Source organism: Podarcis filfolensis, assembly GCF_964270895.1.
Source record: "Podarcis filfolensis genome assembly, chromosome: 1".
NCBI lineage: Eukaryota > Metazoa > Chordata > Lepidosauria > Squamata > Lacertidae > Podarcis > Podarcis filfolensis.
In genome coordinates, this window is record NC_139604.1 from 300,672 (window position 1) to 320,009 (window position 19,338).

The window sequence follows — 19,338 nt, forward strand, 5'->3', positions numbered from 1 at the left end:
AGTCTCAGCTTCAGGATCTGTCCTTCCAGTGAGCACTCAGGGCTGAGTTCCTTAAGAATGGATACGTTTGATCTTCTTGCAGTCCATGGGACTCTCAAGAGTCTCCTCCAGCACCATAATTCAAAAGCATCAATTCTTCAGTGATCAGCCTTCTTTATGGTCCAGCTCTCACTTCCATACATCACTACTGGGAAAACCATAGCTTTAACTATACGGACCTTTATTGGCAAGGTGATGTCTCTGCTTTTTAAAATGCTGTCTAGGTTTGTCATTGCTTTTCTCCCAAGAAGCAGGCATCTTTTAATTTCGTGACTGCTGTCACCATCTGCAGTGATCATGGAGCCCAAGAAAGTAAAATCTCTCACTGCTTCCATTTCTTCCCCTTCTATTTGCCAGGAGATGATGGCCCCAGTGGCCATGATCTTGGTTTTTTTGATGTTGAGCTTCAGACCATATTTTGCACTCTCCTCTTTCACCCTCATTAAAAGGTTCTTTAATTCCTCTTCACTTTCTGCCATCAAGGTTGTGTCATCTGCATATCTGAGGTTGTTGATATTTCTTCCGGCAATCTTAATTCCGGCTTGGGATTCATCCAGCCCAGCCTTTCGCATGATGAATTCTGCATATAAGTCAAATAGGGATTTACTCTCAGATAAATGTTTGTGGGTTTGTAGCTGTGGACGACACATTAGAGGTATGTTGGGAATGGTCACTTTTTGCATATTTAGTAGCACTGCATCAAAACCCAACCTTACTGCATGAAAACGAATAGTTGAGCATTGCATAAAGGTTTCTCAGATGACTAGAAAGAATTTTTCTAATTAATCGTTTCAAATGTGTGAAATAAGGGAACCATTATTCCTCAGCAGCCATGATAATGGTTACAAGAAAATGGAGGCCAAACAAATTCTACTCTATTATATATCTATTTAATTTATATCCTGCCCTTCCTCCCAAAGAAACCCAGGAGAAGTAGAATGGCTGGGTCACATCTCTGTTCTCAGGTGTATGGAAGAACCTATGTATGTACAGATGGAGGTGTACAGGTGTCTCCTTCCCACTTTCCATGGCTCTCCTGAGGCACAATCGGCCAGTGGAGGTTCAAGGCCACCCAGGAATGGCTGTGGACAGGCTTCCAACATTGCAGGGGGTTGGACTAGAGGACCCTTGGGTTCCCTTCCAATTCTATGAAATTATGACACACAGGGACTGAAGGTGGGGCCAGGGAGTTCAGCCCAAGTCTCCTTCCACACATTCAGTGTACAGATGGAAGGGAAGAGGTGCCAAAGGCCCAATCTCTGTTGAAGATATGGCACTACCTTTGGGATTTTTTTGGGGTGGGGGGAATAATCTCAGACAAGACACAAATATATAAGATCAAGGTGCTGTTGTTTTAAAAATAAATGTATATACCGCTTCTACTATATTTCTTCTTTCTGCATGTAACATTGCTGTACTAACTGTTTCAAATATATTTTCCGACCTCCCCGCTGCACCAAGGATTCCCTGTCCGAGCTGCTTCAGGTCGTGGCAGATGTTCTCCTGGAGACACCTAGCTTGGTCGTCCTAGGGGATTTTAACATCCATGCCGACACGACCTTACAAGGGGCCGCTCGGGACTTCGTGGAAAGCATGGCCTCCATGGGGCTGTCCCTGAATAAGTCTGGCCCAACCCATAGCCGCGGACATGCCTTGGACCTGGTGTTTACCTCTATGGATGTTGGTGATCTGACACTAAGTAAAAGCGAAACGAAAGAAGTGCCATGGTCAGATCACTTCCTGGTGCAACTGGACTTCTCTGCGACCCATCCCCTCTGCAGGGAGGTGGGACCAATTCGGATGGTCTGCCCCCGCCACTTAATGGATCCAAATGGTTTCCAGAGAGTGGTAGGGGATGCTTTATCCCATGTTGATGGCCTTTCAGCTGATTCCCTGGTGGCCCGCTGGAATGTGGAGTTAACCAGGGCTATTGACTGTTTGGCTCTGAAGCGCCCTCTCCGATTGCATGGAGCCCGGACAGCCCTGTGGTTTTCCACAGATCTGAGGGCAATGAAACAATCGTTGAGACGGCTAGAGCGCCGGTGGCGGATAACTCATTCTGAATCTGACCGGACACAGGTTAGAGCTCAACGTCGAGCCTACCAAGTGGCCGCCTCTATTGCATCTGCAGAAAACAGCAGCAGGAGACTTTTTCAGGTGGTTCACAATTTAGCGGAACCACCTGCAACATCGGGGCGCAGTACGGGCCACATGTTCTCCTGCAATGACTTTGCAAAGTTTTTTGCAGATAAAATCGCTCAGATTCGGGAAGAAGTAGACTCCACCGTGGGAGCAGGGCCGGGGCGGGAGAGTGCTAGAGTTTTGTCTAGTCAAGTTGAGTGGGATCAATTCCAATCTGTTACCTCCGAGGATGTGGACAGGCTGCTTGGACGAGTGAAGCCAACCACCTGTCTCCTGGATCCTTGCCCATCCTGGCTTATAAAAGCTAGCCGGGAAGGACTGGGCGATGGGCTTCGTGGGGTGGTGAATGCTTCCCTCCGTGAGGGAGCCTTCCCAGACCCGCTGAAAGAGGCGGTTATTAAACTGCTTCTTAAAAAAACCAACTTTAGATGCGGCCACGATGGCCAACTATTGCCCAGTCTCAAATCTTCCATTCTTGGGCAAGGTGATTGAGCGAGTGGTTGCTGAACAACTCCAGGCACGCCTGGAAGAAGCGGACCATTTGGATCCCTTCCAGTCAGGATTCAGGCCTCATCATGGGACTGAAACTGCCTTGGTCGCACTGGTTGATGATCTCCGGCGGGCTAGGGACAAAGGTGAGAGCTGTTTCCTAGTTCTGCTGGATCTCTCAGTGGCGTTTGAGACCATCGACCGTAACATCCTTCTGGACCGTCTTGAGGGTCTGGGAGCTGGGGGCACTGTCATACAGTGGTTCTGCTCCTTCCTCCTGGGCCGTGTTCAGAAAGTGGTGGTGGGGGATGAGTGTTCAGACCCCTGGGCTCTCACTTGTGCGGTGCCTCAGGGTTCTGTCCTCTCCCCCATGCTTTTCAACATTTACATGCAGCCGCTGGGAGAGATCATCAGGAGGTTTGGGCTGGGTGCTCATCAGTATGTGGATGATACCCAGCTCTACCCCTCTTTTAAATCAGAACCAGTGAAGGCAGTGAAGGTCCTGTGTGAGTGTCTGGAGGCGGTTGGAGGATGGATGGCGGCTAACAGATTGAGGTTGAATCCTGACAAGACAGAAGTACTGTTTTTGGGGGACAGGAGGCGGGCAGGTGTGGAGGATTCCCTGGTCCTGAATGGGGTAACTGTGCCCCTGAAGGACCAGGTGCGCAGCCTGGGAGTCATTTTGGACTCACAGCTGTCCATGGAGGCACAGGTCAAATCCGTGTCCAGGGCAGCTGTTTACCAGCTCCATCTGGTACGTAGGCTGAGACCCTATCTGCCTGCAGACTGTCTCGCCAGAGTGGTGCATGCTCTGGTTATCTCCCGCTTGGACTACTGCAATGCACTCTACGTGGGGCTACCTTTGAAGGTGACTCGGAAACTACAACTAATCCAGAATGCGGCAGCTAGACTGGTGACTGGGGGCGGCCGCTGAGACCATATAACACCAGTCTTGAAAGACCTACATTGGCTCCCAGTACGTTTCCGAGCACAATTCAAAGTGTTGGTGCTGACCTTTAAAGCCCTAAATGGCCTGGTCCAGTATACCTGAAGGAGCGTCTCCACCCCCATCGTTCTGCCCGGACGCTGAGGTCCAGCGCCGAGGGCCTTCTGGCGGTTCCCTCATTGCGAGAAGCAAAGCTACAGGGAACCAGGCAGAGGGCCTTCTCGGTAGTGGCGCCCACCCTGTGGAACGCCCTTCCAGCAGATGTCAAAGCGATAAACAACTACCTGACATTCAGAAGACCTCTTAAGGCAGCCCTGTTCAGGGAAGTTTTTAACGTGTGATATTTTACTGTATTTTTGGTTTCTATGGAAGCCGCCCAGAGTGGCTGGGGAGGCCCAGCCAGATGGGCGGGGTATAAATAATAAATTATTATTATTATTATTTCAAGTAAGGAAATATTTTTAATCCCTCAATTTTTAATCTGTAAGCATTTGCATCCCTGATCTGCCAAGAGGTATTTTAGCTGCTCAGCATTTCCAGATGGCACTGCTTACCGTGCAATGCTTTTTCACTAAATAGTGCTTAAAAAGAAAAAAAAGAAGTGCGATGAAACTGAGGTGTGCAGCTCTCTTGACACATACAAATCCCTCCTTTTGAACATTACTTGGAAAACTATGAGAAGGTTCAGACATCAAACTCAGAGCCTTGTGTGTCAAGTGCCTTGGCCAGACACCTTATGAAAGATCCTACTGCTAAGGGACTTTTTCTGTATATGAAGATTCAATTTGTGGGATCATAGTTAATGTAGCAGAGAAAATGAGGCATTTGTAATGTGAATGAGCATCCTGGCCAGTGAAGGATTTCCCTTGGCATTACAAATGCATTGAGCATCTTAACTCGGAGACTGTTTATGAGCATTCATTCTGATTTGTTTGTGGGGAGATTTTTAAAACGGTTATTCTTACACTTTCTGGTGTGTTTTCCCTGTCACTTTCCTTACTGAAAAAGTCCCTTTCCTTTGGACATGGGGTTTGAGCAGCAAATCCACTTTAGGTTACTTCTTGGTAACTTGTTTATCATTCCTCTGCCATGAACTCACCAAGGCAGAAATCCTATGCCTACTTACTTTACTGAACATGGCAGGACTCCCCCCAACCCCAAATTATACATACATAGGATTGCCACAGGCAACCTTACCTAAACCACTCTCTTTCTGACCCAGTCACCATCCTCTACAATATGGTGACTAACCTAACAGTTGTGTTAGAAGGAGAACAACATGACAACATATACAAAGTGCTTTGAATTCTCAGAAATGCTGTCTAAATACTGGTTATTTTAGTCAGCTACTTAACTTAAAGCAGGATTCTCTATAGAAACTGTCACTCTAGTTAATTCACCTAATGCAATCCACAAAGGCGCCTTGACCTTTTTAACATGTTGAGTGTGGATAGCTCCATTGAAGGGGTTGGACTAGATGACCCTTGCCGCCCCTTCGAAACCTATGATCCAATGTTTTTCAGTGCCAGGCAAAAACAGTCCTCTTTACCCAGGTCTTCAACCATTAAGCAATCTATTGCTTTTTAAAGCAATATTTTTTTCTGTTTCTATTTTATTTTACTATTGTGCTATCCAAATTATGTTTTTAATGTTGCACACCTCCCTGGGATCTTCGGGCAAAGGGCAAATAAACGAACAATTAAATGGAGGGTTAGGGACGAGTGGCGGGGGGGGGGAACCACCCCCATTCCCACTTTCCCCTTATTCTTCCTTATTCTTCTTAGCATCTCATCATCATCAATCATCATTTGTCTAGGTGCAAACAGAAAAAGGTAGGGAAGAAGAAGAGATGCAGTTAGAGGACTGGACCAATATCATCAAGCCCAATCAACCTCGTGCTCCCCCCCCCGCCGCCGTTTGGCCGAAACCTCCTGTGCCCAGACGCGTGCACCCCCTCTTCCTGCCCCTCCAGGACCCCACCCCCAGTCCACTTTTCGGCTGGGCGAAAGGGGCTGCAGCAGCTGCGGGAGCGGCCCCTTCAGGCGCCTGCACGGAGGCACGTGGGAAGGGGCGGGTCCCCGGCGCGGGCGGAGGCGCGGGCGGAGGCGCGCAGGCAGGGAGAGAGAGAGAGAGACACACACACAGAGAGAGAGAGACAGCAGCTCCTTGGCGGCTGGGCTCGGGGGCTCCTCTCTTCTGCGAGCTGCAGGATCGGAGGCAGCAGCAGCAGCAGGAGGAGGTAAGGTCTGCGTGCTTTTCACAGATGCTCAGCTGCATTCTTCCTCCGGACGCACCTGCGCCTTGGGCATCCCTCCTTCGCAGCTCCAAATCCTGGCACCTCACCCTCGCCTGGAAGAAAGCCAGACGAGGGCTAGGGGGTTGTTTTTCGCCTGTCTGTCTGTCTGTCTGTCTGCCCCACTTAGCATTTGGACCCTGCTTGGCTGCAGGAGCCATCCTTCGCACCTGCCTACCTGCAGAGAGGAGTTGAGCAGGTGCCGGAGAGCTCGTCCTCCCCCCCCCCCTTTGGCATTTTATTGATTGTCAGTTACAAATGAATTAGAAATGATAAAGGAGAACAGAAAAATAACAATGACAACAATAACAGGTCGAAGTAGAGATCCATCACAAAAAGAGAGGGGGGAGGATAACAGAAGCAATCCCAGCTGTGGTTCATTTACCATTTTCCCATAGTCTACTAAGGTTGCCCTTGGACAGACTCCCAGGAGTATGACAAAGTCAAATGTCAGAAACATCTGTGGGGAACTGTTGTAGGCAGTGGACTTGTTTGCTGGTGGGCTTGCAGCCTGCTTCCTTTCCGGCAATAGTATGAAAAGCCTGCGCGCGCTCTCTCTCTCTCTCTCTGTATATATATGTATATGTACATGTATGTGTGTGTGTGTGCCATTAAGCTTTGCTGGATAACTTGAAACATTATAAATAAAAGAGCTCTTGGAGTTGGTTGAAGACAGGGAGGCAGGGGTAATAGCCAAGGGGTCTGAGCTAAGCCAAGGGGTTGGTTTCTTTCCCTCCCTAGAAGGAGGTGGAAATGCTTTGTGTTTTGAGGATGGAGGTGGTTGTGTGTGTCTAAGTGCAAATAGAAAAAGGTAGGGAAGAAGAAGAGATGCAGTTAGAGGACAGGAGCCAGTAGCTTAAAGCTGTTTAATATTTATGGGATGGAGCAGGTTTGTGAAGGTGTTGCATCTCCACGAAGGCGAGTTTTCACCAGTGACTTAAAAAGAAACATCTATCTTTCTTTTTAAATTGCTTCCCTGCCACCCCTCCCAACACCCATGAGGTGTGGTCATGTGATACCTTATTTAACTTCCTCACCTTCTTTTGTTTAAGGATGGAAATTTCAAGAACATTGGGAGGGGTGGAAGGAGGTGAGCAGACTTTCAGTAAATTCTCACCAGCAGCCCTGCAGCTGGGGGAGCCTGAGAAATGAGGCAAAGCTTTGTTTCGTTCCTTCATTCCTGGATATGGAGCATCCCTTTTGGCAAGCCCCATTCAGACACAAAAGCCCTTAAGACTGTAACTCTACTCTTAAACTCCAGTAAACAAATCTGCAAGGCTAGAAGACCAACAAGGAGGGCAGAAATGGGGATGCATCACAGAAGGAGCAAATATATGTCCATCTGCATTCCCTATCCCCCCTTTTTTGGGGGGTACAGTATTAATATAATTAGCTATTGGAAAAGTGACGCCTTAGACAGTGGGCTTGTAACTGCAGCAAGGCAGTGGAGAACAAAGCCTTTTGAAGTGAGCGAAACATTATGCAAAAAACGTTCCATGCTTGAACTGCCGCAGGTAAATGGCACAGAAACCCTCTGCCAGGCCAGTTGTCTGGCGCAGCCTTTTGTGTTTCAGGGGTGGAAAAAAAATCTCCCAAATAAAGACACACTGACTCACTTGCATACAGGTTTGGGTTGCTGTTCACACCCTAAGCATTTAAATGAAGGCTGTTTTTGTGGAGGTTTTGGGAAAGGAGGGAGTGTGCCTTTGTGGGTAGCCAGAACCTTTTCCTCCATTCTGGAACTCAGCAAAGGGTGCAGGGTCCCTCCTGCTTCTCGCCTTCCATCTAGAATTCTTATGACCTCTTAGAAGTGCAATTCCTTAAGGACATTGTAGACATTGTGTGTAGTCATCTCTCTCTCTTTAAGGAAGTGGTTCTTGCTTATTGTATGCAAAGGTTGTTTGTTTTTGTTCTGAGAACATTTATTTTATTTGTGTAAACTGCATGCCTTCATTCTTTCTCAGTAGGCACCCCACCCCCATGACTGTCATTTCATACAAGTTATAAGCACCCCCTTTTATTTCTATATCCAGTTTCCCACACGCACTATCTGTGACAGGACCTCTTTTTTCACCTGTGCCAATTTGGACTTCTTGTTGTGTCTAGACTTCTGTATTGAGCCTACCCAGCGAAAGGAGGAGCTAGGTTTCAGCTGTAGGACTATAGGGTTTTCTGTAGCTGCTCTCTGGTCTCCTTTAACTGAAGGTGTTATTCTGGCAACCTGGCTCCAGAAGCCATAGAGAATGTGCTGAGAGAGCATAAGCTCTGTGAAGCGGGTGCTGACATTTCTGCACACTGTTGCTCTTCTTAAATGGGCGTCACCCTTGCCTGATGTAAAATAGCAGCAACAGGGCCTGCTATCACTTTTCTGAGCCACTGTAGGGTTGAAGCCCGGGCAATAATTTATTTGCTGGTGTCTGTTTCCAGTGGGGTGATGCTGTTCAGGGTTGGTTTGCATAAATGGACCGTAGCATTTGGATCAGTGATATTTTAAAACCACGAAATCAAATGGCACATAATTAAGTGCATAATAGAAATGCTTCTTGTGCTGATCCAGCCACCCAATGCCTGCTGAAATTATCTGTAGCTAAAACATGCACATGAGCCACAGCTCATCGACACAGCCGTAGTCACCCGCTTGCAATCCTGGGGCCAAACAAGTGACCTATGCTCCGTCCCTGTGCTTATGGAGACAAACTCTTGCCTTTAACTTTCTCTGCTCTCTGCAGTTCTTTGTTTCCTTTTCTTCCTTCTCTGCTGTAGAGAAGACAGTGGCAGTCTCATAGGCAGCAAACCCATCATGTGGTCAGATCAGAATTCGCAGACACACAGGCTAGATTTGCATTGGGTACAGCAGCCCAAATGTCTGGGATGTGAATAGGGGTGTCTTCCCAAACCATCTGCCTCCACAGAGCAAAGGATTTTTCTATAGAAGAGAGGGTAGATTTAGTCGCCAGCTGTGCCGTTAAACTGTGGAGCACTCTGTGAAAAGGAGATTTGACATGACATGTATAATTGCCTTTCAGATATATTAGAAGAAAGAGCTAACGTTTTCTGCCTTGCTAGTATAGATTTCCACCCCCCCCCTGTAATCACCATTTAGCAGATTATGGAATATTTCTTAACCCATTTTCCCCACCCTGGTTCTTTGCTTCTCAGGAAAAACAAAGCATGAAGGTTTGAGGCTGTTCGATTCTAAAATGTCTTTTCGTTCTTTCAACCCTGAGCCAGCGATTCTGGTGTGGAGGACCAGTAAGAAAAAGGAGGGGCTTCCTCCTCCAACACCTGGTCACACAAGTGTGTTTGCACTTGCACTGAGGAGAGAGTATAGCACCTCCACATGTGAGCGCTGTTATTTTTGCTTATTTTTTAATATGCGGTTGCTCTACATAAGTCCTTGGACACTATGTAGTTTATCACCTGGTCACCTATGGTGAGTCTTCAGCTCACCAAGCAGAATAGCTATACAGAAGTTTCCTTCCCTACTCCCCCCACCTTTTAGGCCACACAAGCAGGTCTTGGGCCACTGAAAATGGTTGTAGGCTAGTCCTTATTGTGCATATACATGGCCACAGCTCAGAGCTAGATCCAGGGCCAGCCCACCCATGAGGCAAGCTGAAGCCACTATCCCAGGCTGCAGGGTTCACTGGGGCAACAGATTCCAATGTTTCTTCCCCTCTTGTTCCTGATGTAGATTTCCCCTCATCCCTTCTTACCTGGTGGGGAGGAGGCACCATTTTGGGGTCTGCTTTGGGTGCCAAAATGACTTGGGTGGGCCCCAGCTAGAGTGCATGCTTTGTTGCATGAAGTCCCGGGTTCTATCTCCGGTGTCTCTGGGTAAAAAGTTCACTGGTAGCAATGTCTCTGTCTGAAGCATTGGAGAGCCAGATGGAGTAGATCATTGACCAAGAGTCATGTTTGGTATAAGGGCAGCTTCACACATCCAGAGTAAATGGGATTTGGGACAGAGATAATCACATCATTTTATTTATATGCCACCTTTCCATAGCTAAAACTCAAGGTTTACATAATTACAAAGGTTGTCATCAACAATAAGCAAAACACATCAATTTCCAAATAAATCATAATAAGATCTAAAAATAAAGATACAAACAGTGAATATCAATTACAGCAACAAAACCCCCCAGTAACAATCCCCGTTAAGCAATACCCCAGCCCAAGAATCTGTTCGGCAACCTCCTCTTTTGTAGCTGGAGTCAGTCAGGGCTCCACCGTCCCTCCCAGGCCAGGTGAGGAAAGGCCTGCAAGATGCCTGGAAGAGGGAACAAAAAGCACAGAAGGATTTGCCATGTGGTGGAAAGGCAGTGAAGAAAGGAAATGTTGGGCAGCCCCCTGGGATCACTGTGCTATTGATGAAGTTCACGCAGATTTGCTAGGAGAATAAAGAAGACTGACACACAAACACACAAACAATTCTAAAAGGAACCCCCCCAAAAAACAACCTGGTGCCACGGACAAGTGACAAGGGCCTTGCATTCTTTCCCATTGCTGTGATCCTAAATGGAATTGGCCCTTCATACGTCCTGTTTGAAATTGGAAGAAAGTTCCTTTTGGTTTCTGAAGATAAGAAAGGATTAAAGCCCCTACTCCTTCCCTCCCCTCTGCGTCATGGCCTGCCCACACCAGCTATTTGAAAAAAAAAAAAGACTACACATCACCACACTATGTGGCAAATGTCATATCTAGTTTGACTGTAAGACGTGCAAATATATCATAACATGATATGCCCCACGTGTTTCAAAATTAATCTCCAAGTGTGCAAGAATCTTACTCTGATAGTAGCCTGCTCCCACTTTCCGCTGCCTTTAAGTCAACAAATCTAAAGCCTTTTCAGTTCGTCTTCCTTGGTGGAGGAGAAGTGGTTGATGCCCCACAGAAAACAATTTAGATACCCAGGGATTTTGTGGTGCTGCCTGTGTGACTAGGCAGGAGGATGCCTCTCCCAAAACAAAAGGCCACAACAAAGACAGGAGTTCGTAATCTTTCTAATTCAAGCCTCATTTCATACCAGAAACAAAGAAAAAAGTGACCCCTGTGTTGTTAAAAAAATAAATACCCTGCTAAAGCCAATGCGGATAAAACCCTTCATATTTATATCCACAATGCAGAGGGCAAGGCTGAGAGATTGTGAGTTATGTCTGCCCTGCAAAGTAACCCATTGTTGTCATAGTACCCATTTTGCTGGGGTGACGGTGAGGTGGGGAGTTAGAGTAGTGTCTGGCAGCCCTGAAGTGTAGTCCAGTGTTGATATCCAGTGCGCTATTTTAGGGAGATGCAGTGAAGAGGTAGCTGTGCAGTTTATTGTAGCAGTGGTGCAATTAACTATGGGCTGGAGCTGATGAAGTGAGCCAGGGGGAAGATGGGGATTTCAGCAGTGACTGAGAAGATGATTGGGCTTTGGGTCTAACCATAGATGTGCAGCTGGTCTACCCACTGAGAACCAGCAGAAGGGTAGTCCTACTTTGCAGGAGCCAGACTTCTGAAAGTCTCGCCACTGCTGTGTCACCTGATCTACTGGAAATGGTACACTTGTTCTCTGATGCTCATTGTGTTTGTTTATTTGAAGTATTCTTCTCCTCTTCATCACACCCTTGGATAAATTCCTTCAGACACCCATGCCCTCTTTCCATATTTATGTGGCCAGGAAAAGTGTGTGGTTTCTCCTCCTTGGATTCTCCCTTGCCCTGCCTCTTAGGTATTCTGCGCCACTTGCAGAGACTTTGGATGAGACCTCCAGGGACCCCAGTCAATGGTTTTGTGACACTAGTAGGGATCTTTGTTTGTTTGTACTATAACAGCAAAGGGTGCAGATCCAACATCAGGCTTCCCTGCCTTAGCTTTGAAAAGCTTTCAGGGTCATGATGCATGGATGTTCTTCTATTTGATTAACATTTGAAGGAAAATATTTGATTCTAATAACGAGGTTCCCAGGCAATGAAATTATAATGCCTTTGTCTTCCAAGAACACGCTGCCAATCTACGTAAATTAAAGTCTGTGGCAGGCCTGTTGTGAAAAAAAGAATTGCCAGATTAATTACAATACATTTCTTGGGTTCTGTTCAGACAGTTTGAAGCTACTGGCACCCAATGGAATATGCTTAATACGTGTTTTCTTGTTCCCTTTAATTATACGTGCTGATGCCCTATGGCTCTGCAGTGCTGCATAGTTTGCCCAATAATGGCATTCTGAGTGTTTTTTAAAAACGAAATATTTCCAGGTTAAAAGCACTAGATCTTCTGCACAGATAAATCAGCGTAGCTCCTCCTGCTCTCAGTGGAGTGCCACTAATTTACATCAAGTAGTTGTTAGGTTCATTGACTTCTGTGGACTTTCACCGATCTACCCTGGTTGAGGTGCTGACCTATACACACTTCAGATATCTTTTACAGTTTATATAGAATTCAGCTTGCTCTTTGCTTCACTGAGTATGTAAAAATATATATTATATTGCCAGTTACTGTTTCAGCGATAATATATTTTATGCCCATCAAATGCACATAAAGGAGTTCATTCTGGACTGCCCCATTTCAGACTGCAGGAGAAACAGAGAAACATTAAATTTGTTTAAGCTCCATCATTAAAAAAGAAAAAAACAGACAAACCTATAATAGCTTTTTTATGTGCAAAATAAATAAACTGGGAAGAAGAGTCCTAGCTATATTAGTTCCCTTCATATACATAGTTTCCTACATTCAGGGAATGTTCTTTAACAAATAATAAAGGGGCAGGATTTAGAAACATCATGCACCTCCACCAGTTGACTGAAGTGGCCCAGTCTCAGGACACTGCCATATAATTTGTTGAATGTGATTTGGTGAATACACCTTAGAATTACAGTGCTAGGAGGAAGAGAAGGTGCTACAATCCACCCTCCTGCTTTAAAATCAGGACAACCCATCCAGTAACCCCTCACAAACTGACAGAGCAGAGCAGAGCTCCTATTCAGAAACAGCACCACCACTTCCCAGCCACTAAAATAGCTGCCCAGGGAGCTAGCGGGGAGAGTGGCGAGTGATAGCCTGGCCAGGCCAGGCTGGTGAGGGGCCTTTGTGAACCCCTGGGGGGTCTTGGCCAATCACTATTGCCAGGCCTGTACATGACACATCAACCCATCTCTTGTTGAAGTGTTAGGATGTTATGGATGCAATTCTGTATGCACTTATGTGGAAGTAAGCCCCATTCAACTCATCGAAGAGTAGCTTTGAGTTAACAGTCATAGGATTGTGCTGCAAATGATCGCTTGTGAGCCTTTTGCTCTGTGGAAACTTTTAGGCAAACTTCACAGGGTCAGGCAATAATGCAATTAGTCCTTCACAGCATTTGAAATGTTATTTTAAAAAAATAAACCCTCTACTTTCTAAGAGTATTTATTTATGCCCTTGAGAAGAAAACACTGAAATGTTTGCCCTTTTTGCCTGAAATGTCTTAGTAATATTATTCAAGCTGCTTCCTTGTCAGCTCAATATGGATAGCAATTTGTTTTGTTTTCAAATAGATTTCACAAAATGAAAAACGGAGTTTTCTGCTGAGTGGGACACTTGAAAAAAGCAAAGCATTTGAGAGAATCTTTGTGTTGCATAAACAAATGGCAGCTGTCCATTTTTAGAGTTTCTAAGCTATTGATGTAATCAGCACGGATCAAGTGAAGACCAAACTACTGTCATGTTTCTACTGTTCAGGACTTTGACTGAGCCCATGCAGGACTATTTAGAAGTTATGTCTCCTAAGTGCATTGTGGCTTCCTCCCTAGTAGATGTCCATTGAATTCCAGCTATTGTTTTTAGAGTTGTGCCTATTCTTGGTACTGACGATCTGCACCATGACCTTTGACACGAGGCTAAGAGATTGGTGGGAAATCTGTCTGCTTCCAGATGTTGCTGGACTTCTACAGCTCCCATCATCCCAGACCATTGACCATGCTACATTTGGCTGATGGGAGTAGGGAGACCAGCAACATCTGAAGAGCCACCGGGGGGGGGGGCGATCACAGAATGAAATTTGTCTCTAGATTGCTGGGGGTAGTGCGGTGATAATCAAAAGCATAATGGAATGTTGCTGGCCTTCCAGCAACTTTGTGAAACACATATAGAGACTGCAGAGTATTCCACCAGAGCACAAGAAATAATGAGTGCAAGAATTTCACCCTCAAGCAAATATTTTAAAAATCCGCATCAATACAACACGGAGCCATTTCTTCACAGGCCAGAGACATTAACTAAATATTTAAATACTTTCAACTGTCCTGCTTAGAAGCTCCCCAACTCATTTTAAATGCATAGTCCCTCATGAACTATGAAAGAGCTTTCCTTTCAAGCTGACATGGTTGGGTTTCAGCCCATAAGCTGAACAAGGGTTTAAAACAGCAGCAGCAGCTTTCTGCTGGATTTTATTCTGTTTACGATTTTCTTGCTCTCCTCTAATCTGCGCAGTGCTCTCTCAGAAGTTTCTGATCTTCCAAAAATAGTTAGTCTGGACATCATTCTTTAGAAAAGCATAACCCATAATAAAGTTGGAAAGACAACCCTATATTTTCTGACTAGTATTTTCACTTAGTTCATAGAAGAATCTCATGGCACTTTCAAAACTATTACTATTCTATTAATCGCAACAACAACAACAGCAACAACAAATAAATTATTATTCTAAAACGACCAAGCAAATTAGAAGAGATTCTGGTTATCCTGCAAAAGCACGTTGTAAACCACCTTGAAAATTGTATGAATGGTGGTCTCAAAATATTTTAAATATATAAGTAAAATAAAACAAAGGGCAAGAAGCTTTTGGGTTTCCTTGTTCTGAAGCCCAGATGGATGGAAGGAGGGCACAGTGCACAGGACATCAAGAAATGTTGTGGTGAGGGACCCTGGGAGGTCTATGCTCTTTTGAAAACCCAAATATAAGTAGCCCACCACCTCCCAAGGCAGCCGGTTCCACTGCCAAATGGCTCTTCCTGTTTAGAAGGTTCTCCTAACTTTCAGCTGAAATCTACTTCCATGCAATCTCCATGTTCTGGTTCTAGTCCTGTCTTCTGGAACAGCAGAGAATGAGTTTGAACAATCATGCCCATAGCTTTAAAGCTCTTAAGCAGTGAGAGCAGATGTGGACCTCTCACCTGTTTCTCATGATGTACTTGGTTCACCTGCATCCCATGCCCACATTGTATTTGAGCACAATACCCTATCCCAAGGGATCAGAATGGGGACACATGTTTAGAAGAAGGTAAAATGTAGACAGAATACAAAAAACCCACAACATAAATTTTTAAAAGGTTTTATTTTTGTATTTTTCCATGCTAACAATAACAGTGCCAGCAGCTACACAAATAAATATGTTCGCATGTACTATGCTGATTTGCAGCTTCTTGTTTTGCACATCACACGTATTACACAACATGTATATGAAATTAAAGTAGCAGGTTTTTTTTGTAATCTTCAAGTGCAAATAGATTAGAGGCCACAATTCAATTCAATGTCAGAGTGGATGCTTTCCATGCCCCGATAACCTCCCAGGCCAAAGGATCCCAGCAAGCAGCAATGTGAATGGTTTCTGCCCAACACTCTGGAAATGCCACTGCCAGCTGGAGGAAGTGGTACTGGGCTAAGCAGACTAGTGGCCTATATAAAAGGTAGGGTCTAATTAGCTATGGCGCTCACTGAAAGGACAGATCCTGAAGCTGAGGCTCCAAGACTTTTGCCACCTCATGAGAAGAGAAGACTCCCTGGAAGAGACCCTGATGTTGGGAAAGATGGAGGGCACAAGGAGAAGGGGACGACAGAGGACGAGATGGTTGGACAGTGTTCTCGAAGCTACAAACATGAGCCTGACCAAACTGCAGGAGGCGGTGGAAGACAGGAGTGCCTGGCGTGCTCTGGTCTAGGGGGTCATGAAGAGACAGACACGACTAAACGACTAAACAACAACAATTAGCTATGGCAGGGGTCTTAATTTAACCCACAAGACTGATTTTCCCCAAACCACACCCATCTGCCCTACACCTGACGTCACATGTGACACCAGGTGTGAGCAGGTGAAGACATGGCTGCAAAGGAACATTGGGGAGTTTGGAGTTCCCTCCCAATTATTCTTTTGATCTTGGCAAACAGGAATCCTGCTCAGTGCTGACCACCTGAGCTCCAGTGGGATCAGGCTGCACTAAGTAGCTTTCAGCATGTAGCAGCTGATCGGCACCAAAAGCCGGAGCAAACCAGCTTTTTGGCTCTGTGAGCCCCTTTCAAGTTGACACCTGATGCCATTATGACATCACGTGATGGACCCACCCACACCCAATTCCCCACCCCTAATCTGCCTTGCCTTGCCTTGCTTTGTAAAGCCCACTTACCTTCTTTTATATTCTTAGTTGTTTGGGCTTTATATGCTGTTTTACCATTCTCATATTTTATCGAGCCACGATTGCTTAGAAGGTACGTCATTTTCCTAGCATGCTACAACAGCAAGGGAGAAAAGAAGCTTTTATTGATGCCATTGTTAGATATGTTAGTAGGGTGTGTCATTTTAGGGGTGAAATTTAATTTTTGTAAATTTCTTCAGTGAGGGGTCTTAAAAATGTGGTTTTGGGTGTGAGGAATTCAAATCTGCTATTATTTTTTGTGACTGGACAGCATTTAGCTTGATAAGTCTACGTTTGATGAAGAGGCACTTAAACTGCTTTTGGAAAAGCAAAAATTTTACTTTTACCTTCTGAAAATGTCAGGTAATGCTAAATAATAAATAAATGACATAATATTAATATATAAGTACTTGGCAGTCATTGAAATGATTTTATGCACTTTTACACACATTTTATTTTCAAAGCAAAACTAAATTATATTAATTTAGCCAAAATATCTTTTGAATTCCCAAGCCATGTTACAACTTTTCTGCACCCCTTATTTTTGGAAATTGAAAGTTGAAAAATTCAATAGGCACTAATACATTGGAATGTAGAAGTAAGCCTTCGCTGCGTGCTTGAACTCCAACTGGAGACTCCCTAATCTTCAGCTCAGTCTTTTAGCCACTCATCAGCTCTCGGTTTATTTAGTGTGTATAAATGTCTGCTGCTGCAGAGGATTAATCTGTATACCCAGGACACTGCAGTGAGCTTGCCAAAGCCAACATTTTAGAGGTCCCGAATTCCCATGCTCCAAAGCGCAATGTGACCTCCAGCTGGGAACTGGAAGAAATGTTTCTCAATGATAAACCAGTGCTTCATTTTACAGCAGCAGCAATGAGAGCTTAGCTTCTTTTACTATAATGAACTGTGACTGACAAAGATGGTGCCAAACTTGGCAAGGCAAGAATGGGTTGATACAGGGAGTTTGCTTTGCATCATCTTGTTTCCTGAGATGTATTCTGTAAAAACTTGAAGCTTATATAAAATGTAATCCTTGTTTTTCTCCTTTCCCCTTCTGGTCTGCTGAATACAGTCATACCTCGGGTTGAAAGTGCTTCAGGTTGAGTGCTTTCTGGTTGCACTCCGTGGCAACCCGGAAGTAACGGAGTGCGTTACTTCCTGGTTTCACTGCTCGCGCATGCGCAGACGCTCAAATGACGTCACGCGCATACGCGGAAGCATCAAAACGCGACCCGTGCAGACGCGCCGTCACATCTTATGTTCTGTTCAGGATGAAAACAGGGCTCCGGAACGGATCCTGTTTGCATCCCGAGGTACCACCGTATATGGTAAATATATTAAAATAGCTATGAGTTTGCATTGTACTTTGGTAATACTGTGCAATTTTTATAATGCCTTCTGGTGAACAAGAAGGTAATTCTTTACACTTTTTATTGGTATACCATGGGGGCAATCCACATGGAGCTTGAAGTCCATGGACTTAGCAAGTGGCAGTATTTAGAGCTCATTCACAAGACAAGTCTTCCCCCATATTCCCATCTCCATGATCTCCACTACAGCGTGGTACCAAAAGTCATATTAAGGTACAAAAATAGTGGTGTGAATCCATTACTGCTCAGTTGTTTTGGACATACATTCTAAATGTAGATTTGTTCATGAATCTTCTGCCAGCTTTCAGAACTCCCCCCAAAATTGCCCATTTGCTCAGCGACATTCAGCATGAGGCAAGACATGTTTATTAATACAGTGGGAGTGTGACACGGTGCAAAAATTTGTTCTGCCTGAGCTTCTAACGCAGAAATATATAAGGTGTAATGATAAAGTGCATAAGATTCCAAAGGGCTCATAGTTTGTGCTGTAATTTGTTTAGAGAAGGTAAGGAAATGAAAACTGGGAAACATCTGCTTCTTGATCTCAAGCAGGCACCATTTCCTGGGAATTCTGGAGATGCAAATTCTACTCCCACTGTTGAATCAGTAGGCATCACTTGATGATCAAACATGCATGCCCACAGCCAGTTTTTCAGATAAATAAATAAATAAATCTGTTCATAAGCCGCTTTCATTGCCTTTTAAGTAAATTCTGAGCCTACATGTTCCCTGGAGAAAAGCTTTCCTTTCTATTGCAGAACCGATTTATTATTTATCTAGGTTTATAAATTCTGGTTTTCCTTATGAACATTGTGATATAGCAATATTTGTAGAGCAATTCTATGCCTGACTATTCAGAAGTCAGTCCCTCTGATCCCAGTGTGTCTTACTCCCAAGTAAGTACATAAAGGGTTGAAGGCTTCATATCAAAACAATCCCAAGAGATTGCATTCTGCCTTCTGTTCCTGTTGTATGGCTACCTACTCTGACTGGCAGCAGCACCTCAAGAAAAAAGAAGTCCTAGAAAAGAGGTCCTGAAAATTATATGTGAATTAATGCATGCCTTAGTGTCAAGAAGAGCCTTACTCACGTTCTCCAGCAAGTGGTATTCAGATCCCGCTCAGATATTGGAGGGAGTTAAAATTGGCAAGATATCACAACCCCTTGAGGGAGCAAGTTCCATAGGAAACCTCTGTGTGAACAAGTCCTTCCTTTAACTTCTTTGTTGTCCAAAAGTCCCTCTAACTGGTTTCCTGCTTCTGATGTACTTTAAATAATCTTTTATTGTTGCTTTTAATGGCTCCTCAATTCCACCACCCCATTTCTTACTGTTGTGCATTTCTTTTGCAGAGAAATACAGTCAAAGGCACAGGGTGGGTCTATGCATATAATTAATTGTCAAAGTTCAGAGCAAGGGGGTCATAACCGGCATAACAGAAGCCATCCTGGCTTGTGATTGGAATCCAGAATGTCCCATTTTGGGGTCCAGCACTCCAGTTAGTTGGCTCTTGTCAGAGTGCTGAACTAAAGGACGCTCGTTTTTGGTCTCATGCAAACCAGCTGATTCACGCCAGAGTGCTAGACCAGTGATGCTAATTTTTTGGCCTTGTGCTCTTGTGTGAGTCAGCTGGCTCCTGCGAGAGCTCGGGACCAAAAAAGCAAGCGTCCCAGTTTTGATGAGCGAGA

The 19,338-nt window shown here is 44.9% G+C and overlaps 1 protein-coding gene across 1 annotated transcript in view; it reads left to right on the forward strand.

Moving 5' to 3' along the window:
* Positions 1 to 5,774: 5,774 nt before the first annotated feature.
* Positions 5,775 to 19,338, forward strand: part of MAP2 (microtubule associated protein 2) — a 314,133-nt gene continuing 300,569 nt past the window's right edge. The window contains exon 1 of the mRNA XM_083625909.1: positions 5,775 to 5,866. The gene's annotated coding sequence lies outside the window, so the exon portion shown is untranslated. The remainder of the gene's footprint in view (positions 5,867 to 19,338) is intronic.